Raw genomic sequence first — 5,575 nt, 5'->3', positions numbered from 1 at the left:
ACGTAGCGAAAACTCGTCTTTGTACGAACCTCCTATATTGGCGAATCTTTTGCTTGGACTGAATAGCTTACTATTCTTTGAAATAATTAAGACTTGCTGCACTGACTAGAGGAACAAGTGGTTCCCGAAATATCGGGATTTGCAAGGTTAATAAAAGAAGAGTCAAATCTTAATAATTTTAAATAATTTAATCGCTAGAAACACCGAGAGATTACACTGAGATTACTATTCTTAGAGTACTTAGAACGCATTTGAGAAGCTTCTGCTCGTAAGATATTACAGTGCGTTCAATTTCTATATATGCAGGTAGTTAGTTGGGTAAAACTTATATAAAATTACTTCTTAAAGATTTTTTTTTAATTAAATTTTTGTAGTGCTCTAGGTAAAACAGTGCTCAACTTTCACTTTTTAGTTTAGATTATAGCGATGAATTGTGGAAAAGTGTTAACCGAAGAAAAAAAAGGCCACCTTGCCAGAATGGAAAATTCGGGCTGCACAATGAGAGCGATGTTAAGGGAAATTGGTAGATCCGACGGAGTTGTGCCGAATTTGTTTAGATTAAAGGGAAAATACAATACAAACAAGGGGACTAGGGAGAATTAGATTCTTCTTGAATAGAATTTTAATATTTCACTCGAATGTCAATTATTCTCGTTAATTATGACGTCATCATATCATTTGTACGGCTTAGGATACTGTTAATTTTCACGAAATTGATAAGTTTGAACTTCTATAACTTTGACACTAACAGTTGGGTTTTCATGGAACTTGGCATGTGTATCCACGAGACTTTCCTCTATGTCGGTGCAAAATTTAGTACACCTAGGATGAACTTAAGGGGAGTTTTTTAGTCAATTTCTAAAAGTTGATAATGTACTATTAGTAAATTTATTTGAGGAGATACCGGAATGGGACATCTCTCGAAGATTAGATGTCACATAAGTGTTTTACACAAAAGCTTAAAAAGGGCTGCAGATAAATAGATTCTTCATAAATGCGACTTTAATATTTCACGCGAATGTCAATTATTCCGGGTGGTTATGACATCAGCATCCGATTTGCATGGCTTTGGAAGCAGTAGATTCGCACGAAATTGCGTTTGAACTGCTATAACTTTGGCGTTAATTGCCAGATTTCCAAGAAATTTAGCGCGTATATACCAAATATTATCTTCTATGCAGGAAATTCGGAAGTCCAAGGATGAATTTAAGGGGGGGGGGGGTTCAGTAAATGTCTAAAAAGTAGTAATATACTATTAGTAAGTTTATTTGAGCAGATATCGGAATGGGATATATGTTGAGGCCTAGATTTCATCCAGGGCCACCACCCTTTTTCGGATTTTTAGGTTGGGTAGTTTCTGAAAATGAGTCCTGTCTCACTTCAAGTGCGTACATTTTGACTCCTTACTCACGCACTTTGCAATTTATGCCAAAACTGAACAGTTTCGGAAAGTACAAATCGAGACCTTTCATTTGATATCCTACACAACTATATCCGGTAAAAAAATTTTTGAATCCCCCCTTTGGATGTATGGGGAGCCCCCTTTTAAACTCCACCTAAATTTATGCTACACGCTGTATGCGTGGGATTTCATAGCTCCCATTTGCCCACCAAATTTCGTTCGGATCGGTTTAGCCGTTTTGGAGAAAAATGCGTGTGACAGACAGACAGACAGACAGACAGACATTGAATCGATTTTAATAAGATTTTGTTTCACACAAAACCTTAAAACTGGATTTAGGGCATTTTGGCACGATCTAGAAAAAATGAAGCTCCTCGAATGAGTTGCAACTTTGGAGACGGCAATGTTATGGTTTGGAGGGAATCGTACCAACCAAAATGAACTCAGTAATTTATACTGAGCTTCTACAAGCCATTTTGATGCCGCATTTAGATGAGAATAATAACATTGGCTGAAATTTCCAATATGACAACGCCGCCGTACACGCTTCTGCATACACGAAATCATTTTTAAATGACAAACAAATAAAAATTTTGTAGTGGTCACATTGAAATCCTGATCTTAACCCCATAGAGAATATATAATGGATACTTGCAAGGAAAGTCTATACGAATCAACGCCAATTTAGCTCCTTACTTGAGTTAAAGAAAAAAAATTTAGAATGCCGGGACCAAATCGAAGAAAATACTTTAAAAATTCAATAGCCTCAACGCCAAATTGAATTTTGGAAGTCATAAGGTCGAATGGGGGCGAAGCAAAATATTAGTAACTAGTCAATATGCGTTTACTTATTTCAATAAGCTTAAAAGTGCAAGTGCATATATAGAGATTGCGCAATAAAAATTTAATTTTTGTAAATTTAAAAAAAATTAAGATGATATTGTTAATTTTTTTTGTTATTCTAAACTAAAATAAAGGTACATTTACTATCATATAAACTTTATATTTCTCAAGGCTTCTATATAACGAGCAATATATGGGGTGCGTATATAGAAATTGCGGCCACTGTAGTTGTCATAGACGCATGTCTTTCTCGTTCTAGAAGGGAATTAACACTATGCTCCATTTCTGGATATTCTGACTCCTGAAAGGCTTTTCTTCCCTGATACAATTCGAAATGTAGTTGAAAAACAGGGTTCAATAATGTAATTGCCCATGTACATACATATAAGAACGAAAATATATCTACTTGTTTTTCTTTATATCTCAAATAGTAAATGTGTAACACCATATTTTCTTTCTAACACTTTTCCACTCATTCCATTATTGAGTTGAATTAAAATTTTGTCTTTATCGGTGCACTTTCTAAAAAACTAAAATGAAAAACAAAATTCATAAAATGTATTGAATATCTTATGGTAACAAGCTCTTAATCACACGTTATAATTTACTTATCTCTCTGCAGAGTGAGCAATCTTTCCTCTCACTTAATGCTAGATGTACTCATCTAATCTGCTCGTACGTGGTCGATGTAGACGAACATGGTTTCTACACAAACTGAGAGATTCGTTTTCGTGCCGACGCATTTGTACACGGAAAATAAAATGTGAACGTTCTGTACAGTTCACTAATATGTCCCATGTTGTTATAAAAGATTGTAAAATATCAATGAAATATATAATCTGCTGATAGAAAAGTAGGCATAATTTTATGAATTTTATGAAAATAGATACTTTTACATTTGTTTGAAAATCTTCAATATAACCTGTAGAGAAATTTTAATGCGCAGCATTTACGTTGAATATAATTCGTACCCATGTCGTGTTTTATACACAATATAAGCCAGTTTGTGAGCACTAGCAAATTGTCATCAGAAGGGTTAAGAACTGACGGTTTTTAACTACTTCAGCCAAGTGATGAATCTGGATTATGAGTCTCGGCTTTGATTCGAATCCCGACCCGGGGCACAAGCGATTTGCCAATTGCTCTGTGTCTGCGGCGTATCTGATGGCAAGATGACATTAAAAGTGTGAAGATCTTAATTATATTTGATGTGTTCGTTTAGACTCCCGTCAACATACACTTTCTAGTATTCATTCATTCATATCAATTTAAAAATATGCACCACCGCCCTTCTAGGTTATTTCGTATTTCAATCATAATAAGAGAAATTTATAAATACATTTACTTCTTTGACTACACAATCATTACGAATTTTGTGCAGATTTTAGTGGAACATCTGGATTGTGGTCTGGTGATCCTACATTCAAAATGTTCTTTTTGCAGGGATTTAACATTTTTCATATAAAGTATCTGGCCGTCTTTTTTGACTATGAACAAAGAAAATATGTAATCACCATGGTGAATATTGCGATTATAAACGTAGACTAGGATTTTAGGCTCAAATGAGAACTGGTATTATATTTGCATGACAGTCGCTTGAATCCTTGGAAACACATTTTATAAGTTATTCAATTTTCAATCTTTCAGTCTCTTTTGCTTTTTTCAACAAATACGAAGGTAAGTTTCAAATACTCCACTAAGGTGTGAATGGAAACACTAGATTTGAATTCGTTATTTGTCTATGTAACAAACATGTACATAATTAAAAAGATTTGTTTGATTCCTTACACATCAATCTTTTTATATAATAATAGTAAATTAACAGGAAATTGATAAGAATGATGGCAAAGAAGATGCAGATTATATCCGTTTCGAAAAAGGGAAAGTCCTTGTAGCAATTAATTTAAGGAGGTCATCCCGTGTGAAGACCGTTTTTTTTCGGCTTTTAAGAACTGGATAAAGATACAAATACGAATTTTTCGCCAAGGATTTACTAATATCTTAAGCGTGCATAGTAATTTTTTCACCCTGATCGCATAATTAGTTATTGAAATACAGGGCAATTTATACACCCATCTCCAAAAAAGGTGTTTTCCGCTGCCACGCTAGAGAGCGCTGTGATCATCTTAAAGAAAAAACAAGTCGGAATACCGGAAGCTCGCGCTTCGGGTATGAAGGTTTTGTGTTCATCTTATCTAAGAAATTTCAACGCACATTTTTCTATCCGTATAAAGCTACAAATCCAAAATACTCCTTCATATTTTTCCAAACTACAGGACATACGTCCATATTACAGCCCTAGATATTATGCTCACCCTAAACAAACAAACTGCCTATTACCGAATACTGTACACATATAGGCACGTATATAAATTGATCGTACCCATATTTCCGATTTACTTCTTATATCTATCTGAATTAGGCAATACCCGCAAAGTCATTAGCACGCATATACTATATACCTGCATACAAACATGTCTCGTTGGAATAATTGATATTTATGTACAAATGACTAAAAAACTAAAACAAAATAATCCTTTTCCACCGAATTCATACGAACTTACTTCGTTGTGGTATTGACGAATTGATATGTGATGATGACGTCATGCAGCTTGTAGAGTGCACGAAATTCACAAAAAATTGTAAAGCTTCACCCCCTATAACTTTGTTAATAATAGTTGGATTTTCTTCAAACTTGACCAAATTGTGCACCATATTCTTCGTTACACTTATGCTAAATTTTGTACTTCTGCAATGAACATAAGGGGGGTGCTGGGTAAATTTCTAAAATGTGGAAATATACTATTATTAACTTTATTTGTGCAGATATCGGAACCGGATATATTTTGAGGCCCAGATTTCGTAGAGATGCACCATTGTGATTTTTTTCAGATTTTTCGGTTGGATAGGTTCTGAGAACGAGACCTGTTACACTTTTTGGGGGTCATTTTTTGAGCCCTCACTCCCCTATGTTTCAGCCAATATCAAATATGAAACCAGTTTCGAAAAGTACTAATTGAGACCTTTCATTTGATACCCCATTCTATGAAAAAAAAATTTGAACCCTCCATTCACATGTATGGGGGCCCCCCTTAAACGTAACAAAAGATGGCGCCACCTACTGCATGTAAAGAGAACACCAGATTACATACTCTCACCAATTTTCGTGATAATCGGTCCAGCGGTTTCCGAATAAATCGGGTGTGACAGACAGACGGACTACAATGGGGTCCTTGTCCTTCCCGTGCCAAAGGAGGCCACGATAATCGGTTTCGCAGATGATCTAGCTGTGGTTGTCGTCGCGAAAGAACCTGAAGACGTTGAAATGTA

At 35.2% G+C, this 5,575-nt stretch overlaps 1 long non-coding RNA gene across 1 annotated transcript; it reads right to left on the bottom strand.

Annotated features, from left to right (window-relative positions):
* Positions 1-2,702: 2,702 nt before the first annotated feature.
* LOC119656224 lies at positions 2,703-2,981 on the bottom strand. Its single transcript, XR_005250018.1, has 2 exons — positions 2,854-2,981; positions 2,703-2,775 (listed from the first exon to the last, which is right to left on the bottom strand). It is a non-coding gene; the product is annotated as an uncharacterized LOC119656224 (long non-coding RNA).
* Between the last annotated feature and the right edge of the window lie 2,594 nt (positions 2,982-5,575).

The sequence above is a fragment of the Hermetia illucens genome, chromosome 4, assembly GCF_905115235.1.
Source record: "Hermetia illucens chromosome 4, iHerIll2.2.curated.20191125, whole genome shotgun sequence".
Classification (NCBI taxonomy): Eukaryota; Metazoa; Arthropoda; class Insecta; order Diptera; family Stratiomyidae; genus Hermetia; species Hermetia illucens.
Note: the sequence above shows the minus strand (reverse complement) of the source record. Positions and strands in the feature narration are given on the sequence as shown.